Source organism: Carassius auratus, unplaced genomic scaffold, assembly GCF_003368295.1.
Source record: "Carassius auratus strain Wakin unplaced genomic scaffold, ASM336829v1 scaf_tig00216705, whole genome shotgun sequence".
Lineage (NCBI taxonomy): Eukaryota > Metazoa > Chordata > Actinopteri > Cypriniformes > Cyprinidae > Carassius > Carassius auratus.
Window position 1 is genome coordinate 1 of NW_020528699.1, and position 11987 is coordinate 11987.

The window sequence follows — 11987 nt, forward strand, 5'->3', positions numbered from 1 at the left end:
CAGGACACGGGGCCACATCAAGGACACGGGGCCACATCAACAGGACACGGGGCCACATCAACTGGACACTGGGAGACAACGGCTGGACACTTGGGACTTCTGGGGACAGGGTCAGGGGACAAGACAGGACTGACGGGGATTTCTAAAATTTGGACAAGACGGGACAAATAATCAGAAAGGCTTTAGCAGCTAGGACAATTGGCATCTCCTTATGAGAGGAGACCGACTGTACAAGAGTCTTTGCTGCAGAGTCGGCCGCGGCTCTCTCCTCCGCTCTCACGACTGCCGACTTGAATATGGCTTTCTTCTTTGCCGCCTCGGGCACGCCATCGCTCACCGCTGCTGGCTCGGGCACGTTCACCGCCGCTGGCTCGGACACGCTCACCGCTGCTGGCTCGGACACGCTCACCGCTGCTGGCTCGGGCACGCCAGCTCTCTCCGCTGCTGGCACGGGCACGCCAGCGCTCACCGCTGCTAGCACGGGAGGAGACAGGGTCACAGGACCGGCAGGCCCCTTCTTCCTCCTCTTCCTCCTCGGGCGCGGTGCAGAGGCTACAGCTGGGTCAGAGGCGGGTTGGGGGAGTTTGGTCTCGGGCAGGGCAGCCTCGGACGCCGAAGACTCTGAAGCTGACTCCCATGAAAGCCGTCTCCCTCGCTTGTTGGGGAGACTTAAGGTAGTGGGAGGTACCTCAGGATCTTGGGAGGGACCTAACTGATCCCCCAGGGTTGCCATGGCCAGGACACGACCCTCCGGGATCGCCGGCAGCTGGGTAGGTGGGGACCTCTGGGGCTCCTCCTCTCGCCCGCTCGCTCCGGAACGACCTCCCCTGGTCCCCCGGAACACCACAAGGCGAGAGCCCTCAAAACAATCTCGCTGGCTGGCTGATGCCATCCAGCATTGCCTCCTGTCTGCTGAGTTCCTTCGTGGTCGGTTCATTCTGTCAGGATCTTGGCAAGGAGGAACTCAGGTGCAGACAGGATTTACAACACAAACATGTTAATTTACAAAAAGGGAAAAACAAAACCCACGAGGGGGAAAACACTGGCTAGGGAAGACACTAAATAATTCTGCAAAACACAATAAACAAGGCAAACAAAGACACTGAACACTAACTACAAATAAACACTCACAGTAATACAAAACACTTCTTCAGGAACAATCGTAGCTGTGGAATAGTCTCAGACGAGGTACAAACACAAATGTTAGGGAACAAATCTCATCAGAGGTACAATGAACCGACGCAAGACAGAGCACACTAGGAAAGCTAAATAGGGGAACAATCAAGACACGACAGGTGGCACAGATGGGACAATCAAGACACGACTAGGTTAACAAGGGGGGCGGGGCAAGGGAACGAGACAACACAAGCACATGGCCCAAAGACAAGGCCATGCGCTTGTACACAAAACATGGGTCTGTCATGATCCTGCCTCAAGACTAGGAAAAATCAAGGACACGAGGGCAGAATCATGACAACCAGTCTCGTCTGGGCTGAAGTGATTGCCCTTATTATGGACAGATGCTGTGAAAAAGACTCTATTTCATAGCTTTATTCAAATTCTTGTATTTCTCTCACATTAAGGGTGTATTCACACCAGAAAAATCCGAGAGTTCACTTGCTTTGGTCCGGACCATTACATTGGAGTTCTTCAAAGCTAAATCAACCTGCAGAAAGCAAAATTTTCCCTCAGTAGATCTTATTTGTTTTCCCTAAAAATATGCTTTTGGGTTAACTGACATTGGGTATGTTTATATATTTGTGCTTTTATTCAGTATGCAGTAGCCATAAGCCATGAGGGAATAAAGGAATATTCTGCAATTTAATTTTCTGCAATTTAAAATTTTGAATTTTTCTGACAAACGGTTCTTGAAAGTCTGCATTCTTCAACCAACACAGACAGAACTCCATGAATACACAACAATGTATTCTATTCACTAGCAGCACAGTAAAACCAGTTTAGCCTGATTTAAAAACAAATTACTCTTTTCAATAAAAAAAAAAAAAAAATGCTCAAAAATCATTGTTGGATTATTGGTTTGAATTAGCTAAAACACTCCTCGACTATATATGTAATAGCAAAAAATAAATGTAGCTAATAAATGTTTAAAATACACAGTATAAGTAAGTGATAGTGTACATCCAGCCTGATTTTATCTCAGAATAAACACCAACAGGGTGATCACAAACCAAAAATCACTTATTACACATCAAAGAATTAAGATGAAAATGTTTTAAAATCTTACCAGTTATTTAGTTCTCTTATAATCCATTACAGCGTACAAAACAATCGTAGCAAAAAGTGAGTTCGCAATACCAGGATGACATAATTAAATAATCGTAGACCATTTTTAACCGAGTTTTAATATTTTATTAGCTAAACAAACACAAAGCTTCAACCAAGAAAAAAATGTTCATGCAAGAGTACAGCGCCGACTGCTGTTACCTGGATGAGCCTGAGTTATCAGCTTTTACCGGTTGTTATCGAGGGATAACGTACCTTGAAATGTCGTGACTGACCAATCAGAACCAAGTATTCCACAGAGCCGTGTAATAATAGTGTTTACTATAAGCTATTATCTTTATTTTCTGCACCACTACTGTTTTTTTATTCTTTTTTTTTTTTTTTTTATTATGGTTTATCCCCAAGAATGCTTAATGGAAGTGCTGACAAACTCACTAAGTAGAAACTGAGCCTGACTGTAAATTTACCTGAGATTCATATCCCTACTAATGAATCTCTTTGGACACAGATATAAACTGCTGGAGTCAGAGAAGAAGATGTGGGTCTGTATTCACAAAGCTTCTCAAACTACAGAAGAAGATTTTGAATTTGATTGCCTCCTCCCAATGTTGCCCTTTGTCTCTATATGACCAAGTGCAGAACTGATGCGAAAGTAGCACGGGAAACTCTGAGATGCTTTGTAAATGCCAGGACCCTAAGGCTGGAAGGATAGCAGGAACCGCCACCGCAGAGCTACATTAGGTCACTGGATACAGTACCTCCTTATGAGTGAGCTCCAGCCAGGCGGTATAGAGATGGACGCGCAGCACCCCACTGGAGTCCAGCAGGTGCAGGCTGTCCTGCGTAGACCACGGGAGAGAAAGTGGCGATTAGAATGTATGATGACCCCACAGATATTGAAAGCCCTTTTAAAGGTAGCAGCAGACGCTAGTAAAATCAGCCCCAAAGTACATTTACATTTAACAGAGTAGCCTGTCTGCTATAAAACTAAAATTTACTAAAATAATAAGGGACTAAAGTCTTGTTTTATCCCAAGTTAAGTTCTAACAACTTGCCCCTTTTACATTTGGGTCCATGTTTAGTCATCAAAAGTTATGTTTAAACAATAATAATAATAATAATAATAAAAAACAATCCAACAACAAATGGATTGATGGCTCAGTCGGATTAAAAAAAGCAAAAATATGTAAAATGTAAAAACTGTATATATAAAAAGTGTGCATTTTAAGAATGGGGCAGTGGAGGTCAATACTGAACTGATCGAAATTTGCTACATTATTGATTATTGTTATGCACAAAACTAATAATGCGTTCAAAAGTAGTGTACTGTTGTTCACTTTTGTCATTTAAAAGTAGGCCTACTGCGATACGAACTTTTTACATAGTAGTAGATAAAATATTTATTGTAGCCTAAATCTCAACTTATAACATTAATGTAATTAAATTAAATACAAAAAAGTTTTGTCAATGCCAGTACATTAATAATATCATAACAATCATAACATTATAACAGGCACCTTCCTATTAGAGACCTGCACGGCCGCGGGATCCATCAAAGCAGAGTGCGTTGCAGGACAACACTTAATAGGTGGGTAGAGACTCGTATTTCTGAGCAGTAAGTCTGTAAAGCAATATACTGTGAGAGGGATGTGTGTAACCGAGTCCCATACAACTCAAAATAATAAACCACAAAATTAGCAAAATGATTCACTCCACTGTGTTGAGCGAGAGCGCTTCTCTGCTGTCTTCACGTACTATCGAAAACTTCCTATTTCCAACTTATAAACTCATGATCACGAGCTTGATGCATTCTTTTCAGTTAAAATAACAGTGGTCAGTAGTCATCAAGGCAGAAATGGCAATTATGTTAAAACAAGTTCTAGTGACAGTTATGCTTAAGATGCTAATTATGCCTTATTGTTTTATTGTTTTCGTACCAATTATGCATTACAATAAAGCTACATTTTTGGGGAGATTCAGGTGTTTAAACCCTAACCAAACAAACTGAACTTTGTTGTCAAATACTGTTGTTTTTGGTAACTTCTTTAATTCTAGTTTTAGTGTAGTCTTTGTGTAAAGCTGTCATTTTAGTTTTTATTAGTTTTAGTCACGTTCATACTCTTTTTAGTCTGGTCAAGTTTCAGTCAACTAAAAGCCGGAGCATTTTAGTTTTTATTTTAGTCAGAATAATCCATGATTATTTTCGTCTAGTTTTAGTTGAAAAAAAAACTAATGACATTTAGTCTAGTTTTAGTCAATGAAAATTGTATTTTAGTCTCTTTTTAGCAATGCAAATCTGTTTAACTCAGTCAATGTAGTATAAGTAAGTTACCTAGTAGTATAGACAAAACCCACATTTTCATTTAGCCAAACTCATTTCAAACAAGGTTATCATATTATATTATTGTTACCTTATAGACTCAAGAATACATCCATTCCAGACACGGAAGATGCTCTGATTTGAATTTACAACATTTTACCAACCAAACATGTTAGAAGTACACACATTGGTCCTTTTCTCTGTGTCAGACTTAACTTTGTTTGAGTTGAATTGTCATCTTCTAAATTCAAACTCAATGCTGCAAGTCGGGCTTGAGGAATTGACGTCGCCTGCGTCTGTGCAGTGCAACCTGATGCAGCCCCTAAAGTGAGACACAGGAAACAGAAATACTTGCAAAATAATAGTAATAACGCGACTAAACGAGACAAAATAATGTTCTAACATTTAGTTTCATCTCGTTTTGGTCACTAAAAATGAAGAGACATTTTAGACATTTTAGAGCAACACTAGTGTCAAATGAAATTGTTCCATTAGGAAAGATTTAGCGTAAATGCATCCAAAATCAAGTAGTCTGCCTCTTGAGTGACATGGATCGTTCAAATAATAAAAAATAATCCCTAAAAAGGGAAACAATTTTAATTTTCTTAGATGTTTGACATATATCATCACACACTGTGGTTTGAAATGCTCTGATAGATAAACTCATTCATTGAGAATGTGAGCTGGCACCCTTAACTATGACCTGAATGGTTTGCCTTTAAAATAATTGTTTGCCTTTAAACCCTAATTCCGCTCTCTTTACTTCTAATATTGTGCAATTCTTTATTAGGCAAACTAAACCGTTTGCGGCAAGTTACTGTATGCAAAAAAGAACATTATTTATTGCTTACTATTTTTTCCCCAGTGGTCCCGTGTTTACTCTCTGTGAGTATAAGTCGTACGTACTGGCACACAGTTAAGCTGCTTTGTGAACCATTGTGCTTTGGTCTCATTCTTAAATGTGATTTAGAAATTAAGCCAAGTTGAACTGAATTGAGTTCAGTGTGACCTGTGTTAAATCAGGTTTTATGTTTTTATGTAGTACATGATATTCATATGCACCTAGGTACTAAGCAATTCTCTGTTGGGATCTAAATTTTGTGCCGATAGATGATAGTATCATGTATTATGTATTATGTACTGATGATTGTTTGACATATCGCCTGTGGCTGATCCCTTTGACGATATCAAGATGATAATAATACAATAATAAAATTATTACTATTATTATTATTTCTATTATCAGGCTAGTATTATTATCTAATTAATACTAGGGCTTATTTGTTTCATCATATTTATTTTCCACATTTTTATAGTGGTGTGCACTATAACCAATCACACATGATTCCGAGTTTATAATTTGATAGAACACTTACAATTTAAGTGTTATAATTTAATAGAACACTTACAATTTGAAGTGTTTAGCAGTCAAAACACCAGAGTGTTCAGTGCTTGCGCTCGCTGATTGAATTCTGCTCACTCGCCAATTCTCTGATCATAAACAACAAAGTTCAGTTGTGATGTAAGTATATGATATTTATTCAACATACAGTGTAAATAGCTTTACTGATTATAACAGGAGTGTTTTTTTTTTTTTAGTACATAAACTGAAACATAACATAACATAAACATAACAGACTGAAGTCTGTGATGATGTTTTTTGACACTGTAATACTATTGTAAGGTAAGAAATGATACACGCATTTAATTAGCAACTTACAATGGTTTTTTATGATTAAACTAATTTTGTATTTATATTAAACTTTACATAATAATAATAATTTACTTATATACAGTGTATATTATATATATATATATATATAGTATATATATATATATATATAGTATTATATATATATATATATATATATATTATTGTTGGGCATAGATTAAATTTTTTAATCTAGATTAATCTCACTGTGATCTTGAAATTAATCTAGATTAAAATGGCTCATTCGAATTCTGCCGAAGGCATTCAGAATATGTGTGTTACCCAAATAAAATTGACAAACAGTAAGTCTTTGAGAAGGGGTTTATCAAGCTAGGTGGTGTATTAGAAAAGGGGCTCATCTCCTGTTTCCAAAATACATCACAAAGTGCTTGAAAAAGCTGTAAACTAATTCCACACTGCACAAGGTGCAAACAACCTTACGCCTGTTTCACACATACTCCGTCTGCAGTGTATATGCGTTGCATATTTTTTTTTACGTACCCATGTTAATGGATTTCAGTTGCAATCCAGGAGTGTTGCATCTGTAGCAGTGCAGCGATCGTTTACTTACTGAGTAGCAGACTGCAAACGAGTCCTGTGTGAAAGCACATCAATTCCGTGCTGCACCACATACGTAACGCACACAAACTTCATACGCACTGCAGACGGAGTATGTGTGAAACAGGCGTGAGCAGGGCCGTAGCTGGGATGTGCCATTTACACAATGTTTAAGTTTTTTTTCAAGTTTGTAGGTGTCACGGTACAGAAACCAAATAATTAAATGTAAAATAGCACTGGATAGTCTTCAACGTAAAAATGTTGAACATTATTACAGTTTGCTATATTTCACGAGTTCACCCTTACATCTAATCTGAAGGCAAATAGTAGACATATTTTGGCGTGCTGTCCTGGGGGAGGGATCCGGGCCCGGAGCACAGCCCGAACCCAAATAACTCCCCCTATCCCCAATTTGGGATAAATAGATTAGAAGTGAGGAGTTGGGGTGGAGGAGGGATGCCGAAAACTGTCGTGGGACAGTAGGTAGGAAGACTGGATATATATACGCTTGTGTGGTATTTAAGATGATTAGCTAAACGAGATGCACCTGTGCCAAATTGAATGATTATTTGATCGTGCTTCTCCTGAACTTTGTTAATAAAACCACATATATCAAAAATTATATCTGGTGTCTGAATAATTTTTGGTTTGACTGTTAAAACTACAAAGTAATTCAGTCAAGAGCAGTGAGTGATTTTCATTTTCATTTTCTTGGATTAACATTACCGCAGCCAGTAGCTAAAATTAGGCGCGTTCACTTTAAGAGACGATGAACGCATACAATATAATACACATCCCCATTTTTTTCCTCAACTGTACTTTCACTTAAGAAATAACTGGCAGTTTTTTTCGAGCAATAATTTCCAAGGTGGATATTTTGACATATTTTGTATGTATTTGTCGGCACACAAAGCAAAAATAAGCAAATTCGGTGTTCGAGTGTTTTTGAGACGCCTTTCTCTGCGTGAGCCTGAACACCAGAACACCGCGGTGCTGAATTGGGCTCTTTCACATATTTTTGTTTGTTCAAACTGCAATTTGTATTTGTTCATTCAGGTGCAGGAGGGACTTCAAGGAGAACTTCGCAGAAGAGAGCTCGTTTCAGTGTCGCTGTCCGTGACACGCAGCTCTCTCTCTCGTGCGCACCGAACACAGCGCGAGTAACCAGCTACTCTGTTCGGCTTTTCCGCATCTTGTGTTTGGAAGCTTTAATGTTTAAATCGACAAGCGGTAAGGCTTAAAGATAAGCTTTCGTGACGATGCGCAGCAGTGGCCCATCTACTGTCCTGAGCATCTTTTTAGGCTGGCCTCAGCCAGTCGGTTATATAAAATATCAAGGTGAAAGTCATCATAGCTTGCTTAGTATACGACCCAGCTCTCAACCCAACTTTGAGAATAGATTAACGGCAATATTTTTTTTTATCGCCCGATAAGAGTCTCGCGTTATCGCAGCATGTTAACGCCGATAACGGCCCACCACTAATATATATATTTTGATATATATATTTTGATAGAGCACTCCTAGATCTACAATGATTTACAAGTGCACTTATGTTACGATGCTTTTGGGAAACAGAACGTAATATTAAGATCAGTTGTATGATCGCTTTTACAAACTTCTTAGGCTTACGAAGCTTTTTGGAAATGCAGCCCACATATGACTATGGAGCATATCACCCAACACTAATCTAAATATAACCGCATGAAGTTTTTTCCAAAAGTTATAAAGTCACAAGGGCAAATTATATTTATTTGTCTATTTATGAATATTAAAATTAATCATCCTAAAAATATTCTCTTCATAAAAAAAAAAAAAAAAATATATATATATATATATATACTATATATTGCACTTGTCTCAACAGCTCAATGTCATAAAGTGAATGTTAGCTATAGTTACATGGGGATGTCTGTGATTTAAGATTAGTGTCGCAATATATATCCAGCATGTAATGAGTACTATGTTGGAAACCAGTTCTAAACTGCAGGAAATTGAAAGGTCTGAATTAACTTATAACTTTATATATAGAATAATAATGCATTGTGTGTAGTCACTATAAATACTGAAGTACACAATGATTAAAATTCTAATATTCTAATGTTGTTTACACTATCATACTCTGATAATCATAAAATATACACTACTGTTTCAAAGGTTTGGGTTGTTTTTTTTATTGTGCGCAACCAAACTGAATATATTTTATCAAACATAAATTAAAACAGCAATATTGTGAAATATTAGTATAGGCAAGTGGGTTAAAGTTAGTCAACATTTCCCTTACAATTTTATTGGACAAAATAGTTTGTGGATAAAAGCTTAGATTTTGGTCACATAACATAATGTCACCATGCATTTTTCTTCTGACTTACCATTTTTTTTAAAATGAATGTATTTGCTGAGTTCTTTGACACAGAATAAGTTCTAGTATATACCCACCAACATAATCACTCTCTGACCCCATAAATTAAGCACTTGGCATTAGGTAAGAGTAAAGCACTTTGTCTTTCTACAAGTTCCCTTAAGTGCAGCGGGACCTTAAAGGTTGTGAATTATGAGCAGATTTTATCTGAATTCCTCAGAAATCCCAAATGACCTCTCTCTGGCGCTGTGTGGAGGTGATAATCAGGAAAAGCATTAACTTGTGGAGGAATTTCTTTAGATCTGGACAGTATACCCACTCCTGACAGTACTCAGACTCAAGGAGACATGGTTCAGGACAGTTTCATCTCTCATAGAGAGTGCTCTCTTGGGACAATGTATGTGTGTGTTTAAATAGTTCACCCATGGTCAATCACTGCGCACACTCGACAACAGCTGCAGGCTGTCACACACTTGCTGCCTCTCTGGCCTCTCTTTTTGCTGTGTGTGTATTAGAAGCAGGTGAAGTATTTTTGACACAGCTGTGTATGAGGACTCCTGCTTGGATGGTGGTCCTAACACCTTCTCGGGACCCCACTATGAGTTGTGTTTATTTAGTGCCTTGTCAAGGTGTGTTTTTGTGTGTGTGTGTGTTTGCGTGTGCGTGTGTGTGTGTGTGCGTGTGTGTATTGTGTTTCACCAATAGCAACTCAGGCTTGACGTAAGAGTTCTTCAAACTATTATGTGCTCAATCAAGACAAATAAGAAAGCAAAAACTGCATAACCCATAGCATACTATATAGGGGACCATTTACACTTCATTCTAAACTATTTTTTTAGGTGTTTAAAAGGTCCAGAACTCTCTCACATGATGTTGTGGTGTGTTGGTGTGGCTGCCAAGTACAGATGCTTTGAAAGTTCTAAAAAAAAAAAAAAAAAAACATTTGCGATACCATTCGTGATTTTAACTACAAACACACGTAATTTAATACATGGTTTGTTCAAATGCTTCTTCAAAAACCAATAATAGTACCATGTAAAATTTATAAACAACTGTGATTTAACATTTTCTGTTTTGTCCATATCTTTAGAAACATCCAACAATACACTAGTCTGAGATATCTTCATCAATTAAAGTTATTACAGAAAACTGCATTACCCTCTTTGCAAGTAAATTAAAACTTCTCCCTTTACATTTTAGACCTCCTCATTGTTTCCGTCCACCAACAACTGCTGACTTTATATGAGAACAAACATATTCAATACAGAAAATCTTTAAAGCAGTTTTATGAAACTCAAGTTGCAATCTCTTATAAGCAGGAAGACTTCTTGCACATCACAATGGCATATTTAGTTTCTGATGTTCTGGGCTTGGAAGGGTCGAGAATCACAGGACAGAAATAAAAATGACTGTGTCTTTTGTTACCCTATGTGCATTAGTTATTTGAAGCTTACACAAATCCTATTGGCCTTCCAGTTAGCAGATTGTCTTACCTGGACTGTCACATGGAGAGGGCAACATGAGATAAACTCTATTCATAATCTTCTAGCGGAAGAATAAGCAACACATGCAAAACCATGCTAGTAAGTGCATTAAGACTTAATCGTACAATTGCAGGATAGCCGTTGTTTCCTTTGGGTGTGGAAGCATTTGAAAACAAGCTCCGGTTGAGTGAAATGCAATGCAAGTCAAACATGGAGATTCCATGAATAAAATAATCTGTCTTCTCAGGTCATATGCAAGTGGAAAGTAAGAAGATCATTGTGGGAACAAACAACATCCATAACTTGTCCTGGTTTCCAAAATAAGCGTAAATCTTCATGAACAACACTATTCCGATAACTAAAAGCAAAACTGACTTAATGTCTTACCTTGTTGTAATAGTGAAGCTGAACTGAATGCCACTGGCCATCACTAACGCCACCTTGTACAAAAGGTGCGACAGTTGTTTTAGCCTCACCTGGGAAAGAAAGACATATTATATATATTATATATATATATATATATATATATATATATATATATATATTATATATATAATATATATGTGTGTGTGTGTGTGTGTGTGTGTGTGTATGCTGCTTTAAATTATGAGCAGGTAAATACAGTAAAAAAAAACAGTTATACAAACTACAAACAAAACATTTATATACACTAAATACAACTAATAAAGTGGAATTATAAATATATAACATGATAAAAGCAAGAAAAGAGCAATTCAATATTTTCTAATATAGTAATAATAATAAATATAGCTGCAAGCAGCAATAACGGGGCCAAGCACTACAGAAGCAAGCTTCAGACGAACGGCAGGAATGAGTAATTAAGACAGTTTTAAGATTATTTTAGGCAAAATGGCTTGAAAACAATAAATACAACAACTAGTAATAGGATTTATTGGCTTATCTCGTGTAACCAATAGGTGGCGCTGTTACCAAATTAGTTTGAAATGGTCAGTGTGAGGTGACGATGACACATACAAAGTTTTTTGCAAATATGTCAAAGCTTTGCAGAGATACAGCCTCAAATGCATTTTGGAACCCTTCCAGCTGATTCGTTGATGCGCTAAATGAGAACCGTTTCGTATATTGACACGAAATCCATAACATTTTGCCAGAATGGTCTGAAGATGATCCATGTCAAATTTGGTGAAAATCGGACTAACGGTCTAGGAGGAGTTCGAAAAAGTAGGTTTTCAACATTAATCAAAATGGCGGACAGGAAGTTCAGCCAAATAAGGAAAACTTGGTATCTATGTTCTCGGCCTGACCCAAGGAATCTATTAAGATCAGCA

The 11987-nt window shown here is 37.7% G+C and overlaps 1 long non-coding RNA gene across 2 annotated transcripts; it reads right to left on the reverse strand.

Annotated features, from left to right (window-relative positions):
• Positions 1 to 2651: 2651 nt before the first annotated feature.
• LOC113098822 (uncharacterized) lies at positions 2652 to 11156 on the reverse strand. 2 transcript variants are annotated; one of them, XR_003289208.1, is made up of 4 exons: positions 11065 to 11156; positions 5974 to 6055; positions 3762 to 4886; positions 2652 to 3083 (listed from the first exon to the last, which is right to left on the reverse strand). It is a non-coding gene; the product is annotated as an uncharacterized LOC113098822 (long non-coding RNA). The 2 variants fall into 2 exon arrangements; XR_003289209.1 differs by lacking the exon at positions 5974 to 6055.
• Positions 11157 to 11987: the final 831 nt, after the last annotated feature.